Source organism: Lepisosteus platostomus, chromosome 11 (genome assembly GCF_059453375.1).
Source record: "Lepisosteus platostomus isolate fLepPlt1 chromosome 11, fLepPlt1.hap1, whole genome shotgun sequence".
NCBI lineage: Eukaryota > Metazoa > Chordata > Actinopteri > Semionotiformes > Lepisosteidae > Lepisosteus > Lepisosteus platostomus.
In genome coordinates, this window is record NC_142621.1 from 25,642,247 (window position 1) to 25,659,950 (window position 17,704).

The following is a 17,704-nucleotide window of genomic DNA, read 5'->3' on the forward strand; positions in this document are numbered from 1 at the left end:
TCCCTGATGCCTTACACTGCTGTACTCCTTCTAGACCCTGGACTCTTTGAACCAGATAATCTCCAGGCTTCTCTGGGGTCTCAGAAGCTAAGCAATCTTTTTTCTTATTAGAACAAGGTGTCACACCAACAGCTTCTCCTAGGGAACGTGATGAGCAGGGCTTATCCATAGTGTCTTCTGGCTGGAAACTGTTTTCAAACCCACTTGGAACTGTTGGAGAAAAGCCTTTTGGAGACTTTGACATAGGAGACTGCAGTTTTTTACTTCTGACTGTTCGACCAATAACAAGTGAAGGTTCTAACTGGTCCATTTTGGTGCACATGAGCTGCTCAGTGCTCCGGGTTTCCATATCAATGGCAGCTTGAGGAGTACTGGACTCAGGGCTGGAACAGTTTAGCTGAATTTTCTTTAGCAGATTATCTGTGACTCCTTGTACTATTTCAGAAGAAACAAGAGAAACTTCAGAAGACTGAGCACTGGGTGTTGCCTTTTTGTTGTGCTCACTAGCGATTCTAATATCACTCATCAGCTCATCAACCTTCACATCATGCGACGAGGACTCCAGAAGTTGTGTTTTCATACAGTCTGGGCTTGAGGAGCTCTTCTTAGTCTTCTTTACTGTCTTCCCTGAAGCCTTACAATGCTGTACTCCTTCTAGACCCTGGACTCTTTGAACCAGATAATCTCCAGGCTTCTCAGGGGTCTCAGAAGCTAAGCAATCTTTTCTCTTATTAGAACAAGGTGTCACACCAACAGCTTCTCCTAGGGAACGTGATGAGCAGGGCTTATCCATAGTGTCTTCTGGCTGGAAATTGTTATCAAACCCACTTGGAACTGTTGGAAAAAATCCTTTTGGAGACTTTGTCATAGAAGACTGCAGTTTTTTACTTCTGACTGTTCGACCAATAACAGGTGAAGATTCTAACTGGTCCATTTTGGTGCACATGAGCTGCTCAGTGCTCCGGGATTCCATATTAATGGCAGCTTGAGGAGTACTGGACTCAGGGCTGGAACAGTTTAGCTGAATTTTCTTTAGCAGACTATCTGTGACTCCATCTACTATTTCAGAAGAAACAAGGGAAACTTCAGAAGACTGAGCTCTGGGTGTTGCCTCTTTGTTGTGCTCACTACCGATTCTAATATCACTCATCAGCTCATCAACCTTCACATCATGCGTAGAGGACTCCAGAGGTTGTGTTTTCATACAGTCTGGGCTTGAAGAGCTCTTCTTAGTCTTCTTAAATGTCTTCCCTGAAGCCTTACAATGCTGTACTCCTTCTAGACCCTGGACTCTTTGAACCAGATAATCTCCAGGCTTCTCTGGGGTCTCAGAAGCTAAGCAATCTTTTTTCTTATTAGAACAAGGTGTCACACCAACAGCTTCTCCTAGGGAACGTGATGAGCAGGGCTTATCCATAGTGTCTTCTGGCTGGAAACTGTTTTCAAACCAACTTGGAACTGTTGGAGAAAAGCCTTTTGGAGACTTTGTCATAGGAGACTGCAGATTTTTACTTCTGACTGTTTGACCAATAACAGGTGAAGGTTCTAACTGGTCCATTTTGGTGCACATGAGCTGCTCAGTGCTCCGGGATTCCATATCAATGGCAGCTTGAGGAGTACTGGACTCAGGGCTGGAACAGTTTAGCTGAATTTTCTTTAGCAGATTATCTGTGACTCCATGTACTATTTCAGAAGAAACAAGGGAAACTTCAGAAGACTGAACTCTGGGTGTTGCCTCTTTGTTGTGCTCACTAGCGATTCTAATATAACTCATCAGCTCATCAACCTTCACATCATGCGTAGAGGACTCCAGAGGTTGTGTTTTCATACAGTCTGGGCTTGAGGAGCTCTTCTTAGTCTTCTTAAATGTCTTCCCTGAAGCCTTACAATGCTGTACTCCTTCTAGACCCTGGACTCTTTGAACCAGATAATCTCCAGGCTTCTCTGGGGTCTCAGAAGCTAAGCAATCTTTTTTCTTATTAGAACAAGGTGTCACACCAACAGCTTCTCCTAGGGAACGTGATGAGCAGGGCTTATCCATAGTGTCTTCTGGCTGGAAACTGCTTTCAAACCCACTTGGAACTGTTGGAGAAAAGCCTTTTGGAGACTTTGTCATAGGAGACTGCAGTTTTTTATTTCTGACTGTTCGACCAATAACAGGTGAAGGTTCTAACTGGTCCATTTTGGTGCACATGAGCTGCCCAGTGCTCCGGGTTTCCATATCAATGGCAGCTTGAGGAGTACTGGACTCAGTGCTGGAACAGTTTAGCTGAATTTTCTTTAGCAGATTATCTGTGACTCCATGTACTATTTCAGAAGAAACAAGAGAAACTTCAGAAGACTGAGCACTGGGTGTTGCCTCTTTGTTGTGCTCACTAGCGATTCTAATATCACTCATCAGTTCATCAACCTTCACATCATGCGAAGAGGACTCCAGAGGTTGTGTTTTCATACAGTCTGGGCTTGAGGAGCTCTTCTTAGTCTTCTTAACTGTCTTCCCTGAAGCCTTACACTGCTGTACTCCTTCTAGACCCTGGACTCTTTGAACCAGATAATCTCCAGGTTTCTCTGGGGTCTCAGAAGCTAAGCAATCTTTTTTCTTATTAGAACACTGAATTTTCTTAAGCAGATTATCTGTGACTCCATGTACTATTTCAGAAGAAACAAGAGAAATTTCAGAAGACTGAGCACTGGGTGTTGCCTTTTTGTTGTGCTCACTAGTTATTTTAATATCACCCATCACCCTATCAATGATCTCACTTGCTTCTCTGCTAATACTGGTCTCTGGTGAAAGGGATGAACATTGGGAAGCTGAATGTGTCAGCTTGGAAATGTTGGTCACCATAGAACTGATTATGGTTTTGACCACTGTCTCATTTCTGGTGGCTACAGCTTTCTGTAGAACCTGTTGGGATCCAGTTTGGCACAGCAAATCATTGTGAACAGAGCTGGCAACCTGCTGAATCTTGTGTGGTTCATGAAACACATCATTATCCTGTTTCACAACTGTTATCTCCTGGTTTTTGGACAAGTCCTGCAACACACTGTCAAAGAGGTCCACAGCTATCTGACTCAGAAAAGACACAGACATCTTCCCTGGGATTTCTGTAGAAGTTTCCTCTTTTATCAAAGTAGGGTATATCTGCAATAGCAGCTGTGTTATGATGTTTTCCACAGTCTCAGTACACACTAAAGTCATATTAAGTGATTCTGTTGATTTAGCCATAGAAATTTCCTGGAGCCCAACTGAGGAAACCGGTTCAATATTCAACATTTCTACAGGGACACTGAGTGGTTTGATTTCAGAATTGTTTTCAAGGTGGGAGTCTCTTTTCAGTTCCTCAGAAGAACTCTTCTCAATTTCTGATGTCACCCTGGCTGCTGGTATATTACCTATGTTAACAAAGAGCTTTTCATTTAATGATAGTGAAGCAAAATATCAGAAAGCATGAAACAAAAACTAAATTATATTGAGAAGTAACGAATGACAGGCATCACAAATTATTTGAGTATAAAGCTTCATGTTCCTGTAAAACTATTACATCTTGGAGCTCAGATAACTACAAACAAAGAAGCAGCCATATTCACAGATACGTTATATATGGCTTCTGAATATATGGCTATATTCACTCATTCTCTCATTCATAGTCATGGCCTACACTATATTGGTCTAAATACGTCAAAAACTTTTAAAAGATACAACAGATAGAAAATCAAGGTACTGTATATTTATATACAGTCACTACAGTTTTTAACTTGTACTTCATAGCAACTAAAATGTTAATACACTTTTAAATGATTTGATTTGATTTCCTTCTTACCTTGATTTTCACTCTCTTCAGGCTCCATTGATAAATCACATGCAGCAGACAAAACATCCATGACAGACTTTACAAGCAAGCTGGAAAGCTGATTAATTGCATCATGGTACATCTGTGAACTGGGCACTGATGGTTCAGTACTTTTCTGTGGTCTGTGATCCTTGACAGTCAGAGACACTTTCTCTGAAATCCTTTGGGAAGACTTCAATTCCGTATTTGTATCACAGTCTTGAAAAAGTGAAACATCCTTCTCATTTGTGTCAAACGTTGGAGAATCGGGAAAACTGAGGCACTGCTTCAACAGCCTTTTCACTGATTTCTCAGTAAATGAATACAACAACTGCACAGAAAGCTCCGGGGACTTTGGATGGGATAAATCCTGAACTACTAGGGGGCTCTTTAAAATTGGATCTGAATTAGATTTGTGAGCTGTGCCCAATTGTACTGCAATTCCCGATTTCAAAATTAAATGGAAAACATTTTTGACAAGTTCTTCTGAAAATACACGCAGAGATCCACTCGAGACAAGTTGTTCCACTTTCCTTTCAATAGGACTCATTGTAGGACTCTCTGTGGAGGTCCTGACTTGGTCCTTAGGCTCGTCTGAAACCCTTGTCTGCAGTGGGGGGAGATTGTGCTTTGCTGTGGCTCCTGGTACTTGAGATGCCCAGGACGCCTCTTCAGCTGAAAGCTTTTCAATGTTCAAATTAACATTATTGGAGTGGGTTTGAAATGCTATATTCTCAGTGACGAGACCAGCAGCACACTCCGATTTCTTTTGGCTTGCTCTAGACTTGCTTTTTGTATCTGAGGCCACCGTTACATCAAGTTTGCCCATAATAATGTCAACAATACCCATGGCAACAATTTCAATGTCAGACACTGCACACTCTGCACGGGCTATGTGTTCTGCTGAGAAGTCAAGCTTTGGTGAAATGAGAGGGCTTGGCTGGTCTCCTTCCTCAACATTGTCAACTGTTGTTTTCTCTGAGCCTTTCTTTTGTTCTGCAGCATTTAAGCTGTTTTGAGCTGTAAATGAATCATCTATCACATTGCTTCTGCAAGGAAGTTCCATGAACTCTTGTTCACCTAGTCCCATGTCATTTGCAGTAGAGGGTTTCTTCCAAACACGGGACCGGGGAACTCGATTGCTTTTACATGTCAATTCATTTTCTTGTTCTGCTGTAGGTGTAGGTTGATCCTGAAGCTTTGATGAAGCATCAGTCAAGGGTCTATAGGGAGTGTCCCGAGTCATGACTTCTGTGTCATCTGTATAAGAATCAATCACCATCCCAGGCACATTTATGGGTGGGAAACGTTGAACAGAATATTCTCTACGGTTACTTTTAGTGTATTCTTTATGGACAGTGTCTTCTGCACTAGACATCCTGTCTTTCCCATATTGTTCACCAGAGAGGTGCATTGTTTCATAATCTGGCTTTAAGACCACATCTGAAACTTTAAGATTTTCAAATGTAGATAAAACAGAATCCACCAGTTCACTTGCTTGAAGGGTTTCTTCTGAGGGTTTTGCTCTTGCTCCTGAGCAACATCCTTTGTCATCACCCCTATTTATTTCACTCCTGATTGTTTGCAATATCTGACTGCAAACATCCTTGGCACAGATGATTAAATTTGCCTGATTTTCCTGAGTAGTCCTGCTTTGCCTTGAGAAATCAACGTTCATTAACACACCTAAAGGTTCTGAATCTTCACTAAGATGCTTACGGGGTGCCGAGTTTGTTACTGACATGCTTTTCTTAGTCAAGTGTGGTTCACTAAAGCTCAGGTGTGAAACCTGGACTGAAGGAGGAAACATCTCAAGTGAATCTGCTGATCTCTGCTCTTTAGCAGATAAAACTTTCCTTGCTTTGAACAAAGACAGGCTCTTCTGATTCCAAAAGTGTTTCAGTTTGTTCTTCACAGTTTTGAAGAGTTCCTCAGTCATTGTCCTAAGGTGCTCAGCTCTTCTAGTATCAGTTTTAATTTCTGATGTTCCTGGTAACAGGGCTGTATCAGAACTTTCTAATTTATCTTTGTAGTCTGTTGAGAAAGAAATCTTCTCAAAGCATGTAGCGTAATGTAGTTTTTCTAAAACATCAACAACAATATCTGAAGCCAGTTCAGTGGTTTGCACATGAGAAGAACAGTCTGAGGACATTGCTTCTTGAGCATGTTTTGTTGCATCCGGTGTTTTACATACATCATCAGCTGTACTGTTTGGTTGCTCTGGGAGATGGGCAAGTCCAGAAGATATAAATTTTGCAGCTGCTTTTTCAATAATTTCACTTATTATCCTTGTTGCTGTACGATGGAATACAGAGCTGGAGGTCCTCGGCATCTTCTCTGATCCTTCACCTTCTCCATCTGATATGATGCTCTCTCCAGAAGAGGAAACACTCAAATTGTCCTCAACCAAGTTCATGTCCATTTGCCCAATTTGCTGTTTTGAAGAAATGTTCTCAGATGACACCACCTTTGGAGGATATCTACAAATCTCCATTGTAATTTGATTAGGGACTTGTCCTGTTGCCTTATCAATATCAGATAATATGATTTCTTCAACAGGAGATATCTGGGATTTTGATTGATCTTGAATACTCTCCTCTCTTATAAATGTAGAAGCATCTCTCTCCCAGTCTTTAGGATATGGTGAAGGGCTTTTAATGGTGTCTAAAATATATTGCTCTTCAAGGTACTCCAAAACTGAAGTAACAACCTCTCTAGCCAGAAGGCTTTCATCTGAAGCCTTCTTTGCCACTGTTGTGCAATAAATCTCCTGGTCTAACTCTTTTTTCATTGCTTCACAAATGGCTCCAGCAGTTTCTACTGTATAGGTGCACAAATCTGAAATATCTGACACAGAATCAGAAAACACTGAAGTTTTTGATGAAGAGCTGACGCTTGAGCTCTTTGCATTGATTTGAGCAGGAGAACTGGAACTAGATACATCTTCTTTAGTCTGGGTGAGTAAAGATTTGAGCTTTCCAAATATAGTCCTTACGATGCCTTTTGCAACTGAACTAAAGTCAAAAGTACGATCAATGGATCCTCTTTCTGTGCTGCCTCTAGAAGTTTGAGGAGCAGCAGCAACATTTTTATTGGATTCTTGCAGATATTTATTTGTTTCAATACAATTCAGTGCAAACAAAACATTTTCAAAAACAGAATTTACAATGTCCTTGGCAATAACAGTGACCCTATTGTTGGGAATCTGAGATTTTGGACTTCTTTTTTCCAAAATGGAGATTTCTGCAGCTTCTGGGAGCAATAATGACTCTTTTGAGTTACTCTCATGTAAATTGTTACCCACAGGGGTGAAATCCCACTTTGTTTTTTCAATGATCTGAGATACTATCTGCTCAGCAATTTCAATGATTTTGGCTTTAGAGATCCCAAAAGCAATATCACTGTTTGCTCTTTTCATTCCCACACTTGATTCCGAGGAGTGAGACTTTAATTTGAAAGATGGGGGGCTACTGCCATTTGTTCTTTTCTTAGTCACTTTTGCCTCATCTCTCTCATTCTGCAGGGCATCAGGACTCTGAAGAAGGTAGTTCTTCTCCACAGATAAGCTGGAGGAGGGTGAAATCGTTTCTAAATTTTTCAGAATTGCTGACACAAAGTCACTCATTGATTGGTTATCGCCTGAATATGTTTCTTTCACGTCACTCATCTTATTTTCAGTATTTGCTTTGCAGAATTCACTCTTGACTTCTTGTAAGACAGTACTGATTATTTCTGTTGCCGTGACAGCTAACTCCGCCTCATCATATTGTTCTGAGTGGAGTCTCTGGGATTGTCCTAAGGCATGTAGGCCACCACCATGGCCACCCAGGAGTCTACAGGTTGACCCTGACTCAACAGCGCTTGTGAAAAAAGGCTGGAGTCTTCCAGAGACAACTTGTATAATCTCACTGGCAACCTCTGAGGCTACAGATTCTGTCTGTGCTTCTAGATTAACACGCACAGTCTTAGGGGTGGGAATTCTTTGCTTATTTTCTGACAAGGCAGAGATGACAAGTCCAAGAACTCCATCCACAAGTTCAGTGGCAAGGTTATTCGATCTGCAGCGGGTAATCAAGACACCTAACGCACAACACTGGGGTTCCATCAGCTGAGCAGGAAGCTGTGCTTCAATGAGGGCTCTGCTAAGGACATCCTGTACTATACGTTCTGCTTTTGTAATTATACTTGACTTAGTGATTCCAAAAAGGTCCTTCAAAGGTTCTGAGAGGGGCTTTCCAGCATCTTCTCCTCCATCAGCAACCACAATCTCCTTCGAGGGTGTTCTGGATTTTAAGCAGGGTGTATTTTTCCCTGTTTCTTCTCCTGAACTACCCGAGGACGAGAGGGGTGAAGGGAAGGGAGTGGAGATCCTGCATCTTGTTGACCAGAAGCTACTGCTCCTACTCTGGGACTGCCATGTGGACCCTGACTCAGTACCAAGCAGAGAATGAGAACTCAGGGTGGCCTGTAGTGTCTCCTCACTACTGCTGAAGTAAACCGTGGACTCAAAGGAGCAGTGAGACACGCTCCTGCTCCTCTCTTCACTGTAAAGCGAGATGGCTGGAAGCAGCACTCTGATGATAGACGCTGCCACCCACACCACTATATTCTCCGCCATTTCGTTAAGCTCTTCCGTTGTTATCTGTTTTAAAGCAATAGTACAAAAGTAACCACAGAGCACGAAAAATGTTCAATATACAGTACACCTATCAATATAAGACCTACTTTTACTTACTTGTCAGGGTTCATTGTTTCCCATGTTAACATTTAGAAATTTGCAACCAAATTTTGAATGCCAGCACAGACGCAACTAATACAAATATACTGTTGTCTATACAGTATAGTAAAAATCTATTATAGATATACTGTTGTATGTCTAGAAAAATATATACAGTACAGTATTTCTAATATATAAATGAAGCAAGAACAACAGAATACCAGTCTAACCAAAGAAATAGAATGGTCAGTATTGCACATTTTAAGTGGATCCCTTAATTTATAAATAATTAAATGTGCAGACCCCTGTTTCATTCCAGAGGAGGCAGTGTCAAAGGGTTCTTTTGGCATCGAGTCTATGGTAGAAAGTGAAGTCACCCCCTTGGAACCTTGACAGCTTAATATTCTCTGGCAAAGAGGCGCAGACCTTTGGCATAGTGGAATATCTCTGCTCTGAGGAGTGGCTATGTGGCTCTAACGCCAGGGCAGCCACAATCAAAACCTAGTGGGAGCTGAGCTGAACATGTCAGGGAAGGAACCACTAAGCAACAGCTAGGTGGACTAAATTTCAGGATTTACTGTACTGAAGGAACAAATTAACATATTTCTTTACATTTGTTCTTTAGTTATGACACTGTGCATTTTAACCTCAAGGAGCTATCTGGAAAAATAAAATGCATCCATTACATTCAGATAAGCAGTGTACCTTACCTGTCCATATAAACTTTTCTCAATCACCTTCCTTTCACTAAAAAACATTATGATAAAAATTAATTAGTGTGACATTGCTACTACATGGACAAAATACGAACTATATTTTGCAATAATAAAAAATGGTGACTAATTAACAATATATAGGCATCTTTTCTAGTGGCAGAACAATTAATCTATTTTAAAGCATATTCCTGTGTAAAAAAGATGGCCTCCTAACCACGATTGTGTTCGTACTTTTTCAATTTACCTACTGGATGTCTAAAACTTGCTTAGGTTTTTACTTTAATATGAGAGGCTTATAAAATAAAAATCACCACAACAAAATAGCACATTGGAAATGATAAATCTTAAACTTCAAACTGCAACTGTTCCATAACACTTTAGCGAGTATGGTACAATCGTGTTCCTATGTGAAGCAAGATCACTGGTAATTTACATCATTGTGTTTTCAACAACAACTACTTGGTCAGGCGCAATGTATCTAACCAGTTTCATACTGGGTACCTCATAATTGACACATGACAAATACAGTTCAATTCAGAAAATAAATAGTAATTCTGCATTGAAATGTGCAGAAATATGTCATGTTTATGTTTGTACCCTGTTAACTTCATAGAGATTAGACCTTAGAGAATTTAAAGATTCTGTGAAACAGGCAGTTTGACCAGAGGTGCCCAAACGTTTGCATACAACTGTATGTTGTTGCTGCATCTTTCAGGACAAGGCCCAAAATGCGTTTCCAACACATTTGATGACTTAGTGTTACTTAGTTGTTACTGCCCTCTGGTGGTTGTTGATTGAAACATAACATCCATTCAAACACGACCAGACATTTCTCCCACTGTCAATACTTCAGCAAAACTTCACATTTTATACCGGTGCCACAACAAATTGTTATTATGATAGAAATTTGTTTTAATATGACTAATATATTATTGTTGTAATGCAGTATGATCAGAGTTATACATAAGTACAATACAACAGTTTATTTTTGCGAAGGTTCAGTGTTCAATGTCAATGTTCTAGTCATTACAACAAAGTCAGTCTATGGTAAACTATATCTAGGATTTGGAAAAATGCACATGAGCTAACACAACAATATGCACATGTTCTGTACTGTTAACAGACTGATTCATGCATTCGCAAAGAGAGAAAAAGCAATTTCACGAACTCAGCTGGGGAAGTGAGCTCAAAATAGAAAACAGTTGCTCTTTAAACATTTACGTATCACCATACTTAAAATGCTTAAAATAAAAACTTTATGTAAGCACTGATGCTTAACATACCACAACTGCAGAATATAGGACTTACCCATCAGACAGCTGACTGATCAGAGGGACTTCATGAAACCATTTGGAATCAGTAGTCACCTCTTCAGTGGAGAGAAAAGAATTATTGTCGCATTAGAATTCTCATGGCATGCATAAAAAAGTGATCAATCCAATTAACATCCAAACAAGGCAAAAAACATGTATTTATTCATAGATACAATTAGGATGCTGATTAAGATTTATTTATCTGTTTACCCATATAATTTAAATCATTTTCACACCTTAGCTCACAACACTTTTACTGCACCAGACTGTGGCACAATGGCTGCCCAGAGATCCCCAGACTTAATTGGAACCTTTTTCAGCCTTAACAGTAGATGTTACCAAAGCTTTCAAAACCCAACACTTGTGAATTAATCATTGACATGTTTTTATCTGAATTAGCTATACAAATAAAACTGAATTGAACTAAACTGATTTTTTGGATTATATGTTCCATTGTCTTTCACAATATCTTTCAGTATCTCAGCACCCACTGAATTTCTCTGCAGCTGCATTGGAAAATTTGTCAAAACATAACTTTTTTCAAAACCTTTATTTTTTCTAGAAACAAATGAAAATACTGACCTTTGGTGATTTTAGAACTTTTCTCATTAGCAATGGTAACATCTCTATTCTCCGTGCTAATGATCTCAGTAGAAGCTGTGCCACAAAGAAAACATCCTTTTAGTTGAATAGTTATTTCAGATAGTTTAGATCAATAGATACTGTAAATGTTTTTATAACAAAATGTGGATTACAGAAATGTTGAATATAATGTATGTACATGTTGTGGCTGGAAATTAAACAATCTGAAGATAATGAAGGATTCCTTCTTAATGTATTATTTTATGATACCTGCAACTTATTGCGTGTTTCCCTTTAAAAAGTTTTGATCTCAGTACATACATATTATTCTTTTCATACAGCCATATGATTGAAAAGCTTTGGAATTTTGTAATTGTAGGTGTTTATTAAACAAATTCTACAGTTCTGTAATCAGTAGTAAACCTGAAGATGGTCAACCTGCATCATTCCTTCTAGCCAACAAACTAAAACACATTAAATTGTGAACTTAATCATAGTTGCACCACTGCAAATTATTGGATCTAGAAGCTTACCCTGTTTTCCAGACTGAAGTATTTCATTAAAATATTGCCTTTTAATACGGTCTTGCATTTCTCTCTCAAAATCCTTCCTTTCCTGTAAACTCTCATTTAGCTTTTGCTGCTGGAGAGCAACCTTCCTTTTATAATATTCAAATGCCTGAGAATGACAGAAAACCTTTCACAAGTGGCTATTGTTTAATGAAAAAGGAAAGCCTCTCAACAAAAGATGAAAAGGTCCATCTCATTGTTGAACATCTTGTTAGCAGTAGAAAACTTCCCATCCATAAGGTCACTACAGGAGACTCCAATCTCATCTCAATCTACAGCACCCTGAAGCTGGGAAGCTGGGTCTGGTCAGAGCTCAGAAGAAGAAAGGCTGGGTCCGACATTACTTGGATGAAAGACTCTGTGTGTAGTTCAGAACCTTGCAGGCTGGATATAAGAGATTGAAGCAGCAATGTCTCTCCTCTAATGCTTAGGTAATGAAGAGGAGAGATCATCAACCACCCTCTTGGATCCTCTTGGGGAGATACCCCTGAGGGATACTTTAGAACAGCCAATTATGCAAAGCAGCATGTCTCTGGGATGTTACTTGGAATTAAAACCCACAACACGCAGAATAAATGCCACACAGGGAGGTGCCCAAGGCTGGAGATAAACCATGGGCTTTGGAGATGCAGTGCTATAACCATGAATTGGAGGCACCAAACACTACCAGAATATGGTGTTTTGGCACCTCTGTAGCATATCTTGGCATAACCACCCTAGAGTAGATGCACAATATAAGAGGTGCCAACATACCATGATTATTGTGGTCACCGAGGATCCAAAGGTATTAGTTTAGGTTATTAATTTAAACCTATAGGTGCTCATCTTGGAAATACAACAAAATATAGCTGCAAGGTCAGTGTCAAGTCCGGAATTTGCATGAAGAAAAGTTCACCTTAAGAGGATGAATCCAAACATTCATTACTCCAGTACCTTTTTGTGCCTTCTAGCTCTGGTCTGATTCTTCAGCTGGGCCTGTCGCACCTCCCTCCGGGCATCTTCCTCTATTCTCATATGTAAAGCCCTTTCTCTGATTTTCCACATCTGTAGAGCCGTCAGTGAAAAGGCAAAGCCGATGAGAAACAGCAGAAAGCTAGATTGTGTTGAGCACAGAACAGCTACGCTACTAGATATTTATATTTATATGTCACCTGCTTATAGGTGGTACATTAAATATTGAGGAATCTGTTAGATCATGTGGAGCTGAATCTCTCCCCTTTTTACAATTTAGCAAATGAGGCCTTTGGGCATTTTTCAGCATATTAGGAGCATTCAGCAGCTGAATGTGGTCTGGGAAGCCCAAAGACAAAATAACTGGGAAAATAACATACCATACAGCAATGTACAGTGAGAATGTGAAAAAAAAACAAGAAACATGATTAAGCTGATGTAGAAAACCGATGAGGCTAAATACTGTATATTGATAATGCCGGTGATCTGAAAGCTGATAAATCAATGAAAGGGGTGAATAAACTATGTGTTTCAAAAGTGAGTTAAGCTACAGTGTGAAATGTAGGATTCATAAAAGCGTATGAAAAGTGTCTGAAGTCTAAGTGTGACAATACAGTAACATGATTCACTAAGGGTATCCACTCTGCAGAAATCTGTTCGGCTGGAAGAGGCGTATACACTATAAGGTGAGATAATTTTTTTAATGAGCATTTTGCAACATAAATGCTTAATTACTTGTCAGAAAGAGAACATCTTTTAAAACAGTTATGCTAGAGATCCTGTTATCTTTTGCTTGCTCCCCAATCATGCTGTATTTACAGAGGTGTCACAAGGTCACTTGCCAGAGTGGATATAAATGTCTCTAATCAGTTTAAGATGCAGAAGGAAACCAGCTATTAAAGATCTCCCATCCAGGTGATGACCAGGAGCAGCCCTGGGTCAAAATAAATCAAACTGTATTCTCATACCTCAGCCTGTCTGCATATCTCCTCTGTTTTCAGAGCTCCTGCCTGGTGCCTTCATAAACAACAACAGCAAAGAAAGCTTCATCCACAAGGCAATGTCAGACAGCAGCAGAGGAATTTGTGAATGTGGTATTTCCGTAGAGCAGATGTTCATCTTTTGGAAAACTTTGACTCAGTCAAGACTTCCACTTGCTTGCACAATTAATTAACTTAAGGCAAACCTTTACTTACAGTTGTATTCTTGACATCTAATGTTTAAACATAACAGTAAAATATTTACACATATTTACAGCGAAACAAAAAAAAATGTGATACAAATACAACAAATCAGGAATCCAAAAGGCAGGAACTTGCTGTTAAAGAGTGAGGAGCTTCCGTATGTTATTACCTGTCTCTGTTAGCCATAAACTGGTCTGAAATATTCTTGGATCCTTCCTCAAGGAGCCATTCCCTCACATCGGTGAAGCTGATATCCCTGGGAATCTCGTTCTGCTCCTGGAGCTCCAAGAACTTCTTCACTATTGTTTTCTGAAAGCCAGCACAGCCTTTTAATAGAGTGCCACACTCCCTTCATTGCAAGGTTCTCCTAAGCACTATTATAGCCGAGTGTTCACTTCAAAACCAACACTGACTTTTTCCATTAGATTTTTAATTTGAACTCACACCGATAGAATGTGTTTGCATATGTATAAGAGTGAAGGCTGAGCTACTGTAGTTTGTTGATCTAAACATTTCAATTTAAGATGTATATCTTGGATACAGTGGTTAACCTTGTTATCTCGCAACACTGGGGCCAGGGGCTCTATTCTGAGCCTGAGGTGATTTGTCTGTGTGGAGTTTGTATGGTCTCCCCATATTCACATTGGTTTTTCACGGTTTGCTCTGGTTTTCTCCCACAGTCAAAAGCCATACTATACTGGTAGAAAAAAAGGTTTCTAGGAAAATTGGTTCTAGAGTGAATTTGTGTCTGTGTGTGTCTTGCAATGGACTAAATTCTGGTCAAGGGTGTATATCGTCTTAAGCCCGTTGCTTTCTGGGATAGGCCCCTGCTCCCTGCAGCCCTTAGATTATGCGGTTAGATTAGATGACGTGGATGGAAAGGGATGGATGGAAGTTCAAGTCGTTTTTCAGCCTTGTCTGGCAAAGAAGACTTATAAATTCTGTTTTGGACTACACACAAAAGCTGCCTGTATTAACATGTGTTTGGAAAAATACATTTTTTTGCACTGAAAATGGATTAAAGTCTACAGAGCAGTACAGATAAGCAGTGAATGCTCCAATTCGGGTGGTACAATTAGTGGTTTTCCACAAAGAAAAACATCCAGATATATTGCCCAGCCTCAATGAATAAAAAAACTATCTTTTTTTAACTCTGTTATCGTGAACAGAGAAGACTACAAGGCGACCTGTTTCAAATATTCAAAATCCTCACAGTCAAGTCTGCTTGTTGAATGCTGACTTCTTTCAAGAAACAGCTGGATGAGACTCACAGACCAATTAGCAAGTAATTACCAAACAGGCTAAAGAGCTTCCTCTCATTCGTAACTTTTCTTATGATATGAAACCCATATCCTGCATGCAGAAAGGACTATATGGGCTATAAACAACACAAAGTATCATGAAAAGATGTACAGTATGGCTGAACTAACAAGAAGAAGCTAAAATAGGCTAGAGCAGTGACAAACATAAGCAACAACATCGTCAGCGTCAAAACACTAAAACAGAAATGAGCTTCATAGCAATTAGAGAAGAAACTGAAAGAAAACATTGAAATTGATCCTTAGAATACAAACACAGTCAAGGTAGAGACTTCCTTGAAGATGACATGATGACAGCAGTATATTCAAAAGTGCATAATGGAGAGATCTTATGGAAGCCTTCATCTAGAAACGTTACTGATTGAGGGCTGGATAAAGGCAGAAGTCTATGATGAAGAGTCAGAATCAGATGGACGGTTGTTTAAAAACATCACACTTACCTGTTTAGTCACATAATTTTTGTCATACTGCAACTTCACATTGCTAAGGTAGTTATGATATTGATTGTATTCTTTCAAAGAGCAGAGGACCTGAAAACAGACAAAACATGTTTCAAGTACTGTCTAGGAGGTTAAATGTTTTTATTTTTATTTTACAAATCTAGAGCACAGTCAAGTACTCTGTGTTTGAATATCTATTGAGCATAAGGACTTTAGCACAAACCATAGGCCTGCTTTGATTACATCTACTATTACATGCTTTGATTACAACCAAAGGCCTGCCCACCGAATACATCTATGCTGGAGTGCAGACATGAGTTAAATCACGCTACTGGAAACTATTACAGCTAAATGAGCTAGAACCTGGTCTATTTTTTTTGACAACACCTCACTCCTTCACCATACCAAAAAAGCCTCATTCTTTGCACAAACTCCAAACAGCCTTACTTTCTTCTGCTCATTGATTAAGCCTCTGTTCTGCAGAGACTCCTGCATGCCCTTGCGATGGTAATAGGTGCGCAGGTGGGGGTCATGGAGGCTGTTGTACTTCGAATCCAAAAGGAAACCACGGGGATCAGTCAGAGTGAAGTCAGGAGATGGCTGGTGCAGCTGAAATAGAAGGTAAGTATTTTATTAAAACATGATATGTACAGGTAAACACAGATATGTATCCCCCTATGTTTCTGAACATAAAAATGAGAATGTTTTTTTTCTCCCCCCTCCGAAGGCGGTCGCCAGTTTCTTGGAAGACTACTCCAGAATCGCTGTTATCATTTTTTTCTACGTTCTTGAAAATCAAATTCCAATTTCTCAGTCATTGTAGCCAACTAAAAATATCTACATTGCAAAAAGACAGTAAGCACAATAAGCTTTAAGGCATACAGTACAGGTGAATTTCAATAATGTGATCAATATACTGCGTCTAGAAAAATATATAACCTTACTCCTGATGTTATATGCACAAAGATGTCAAGGGAAGACAGTTTGCTTACAGTTTAATCATTACAGCAACCACATTATACTAACACACACAGAAATGTGTTAATGTGTCCCAGGTATCATTTCATATTATACAATTTTACATGTTGGTTTACCCCTAAAAAGAAAGAAAACCATGAATAAACATGTCATTTTTTACAATTTAAATGTTTGGATTTAAATAAGAATAAATGTATTCATGCTTTTCATTTTAGGTTACACTTACTTTCTCCGAAAGAGCAGTCCTGCAAAATTGAGGTTTAGACCCTGGGATTAACGGCAGTTTAGTGCCGACGGGTCTCTCCAACAGCTGCTGCTCTCCCTGCAGTGCATACAGCATGGTGTAGCAGCCCTGAAACACAGAACATAACTATCGTACCTCACAGAACCACAGCCAAAACGCCAGAAAAAACAAGCAGAGCTGATGGCAGAAATGATTTCATCTGTCACAGAGTGAAATAAAATGGGTGTGGGGGCAACAGCAGGTATCAAGGACAATGTTGACTTTGCATAGAAGTTTGTATAGAATGACCAGTGACTTCAATGAGGGTGGTAATATGTGTCTTTCTTTGTTCTGGGGCTTCCTACTGATCAAAGATGCTATTGCAAACATTGTTAATTACCACACAGTTCAGAGAAGACACATGGCATGTCAAAACTGGCCTAGCTGAGCCTCAGACCGAGGAGGTGGATCTAGAACATAACAATTCTAGAAAATCTAGAATGTTCTAGAGCAATCTTACACCTGGCCATCTGTATATAGCCATTTGATCAATGAGCCCCAAGAAGTTAGCTCTGCTTACACCCAAAACTATCAACCCCCCCCCCCAAGAAAGGTAGGGGGGCTTTAATAACCCCAGTGACAGAGCCAGAGCACACAGAAACAGAAGAAAAAGGAATAACCAATTTGTACCACAGCACCCAGGAGAGGGTTTGGACACCAGGGACTCTCTACAGTGAGCAAGGGAGGAAGGCATTGTCTTCCTCCCCTCTCTACTCAAAAAATTGACTCAGAGACAAATGGGGGGGGCATATTAAAAAACAGACTCAGCCAGGACTGAGGAGGATCCCTAAGACTACACAGAGTTTCCTTGCTATGACAGAA

General features: G+C 39.8%; 1 protein-coding gene across 3 annotated transcripts in view; it reads right to left on the reverse strand.

Moving 5' to 3' along the window:
* The window catches only part of LOC148652233 (acyl-CoA-binding domain-containing protein 6-like), a 259,679-nt gene that overhangs the window by 190,374 nt on the left and 51,601 nt on the right, over positions 1-17,704 (reverse strand). The window lies entirely within an intron of this gene.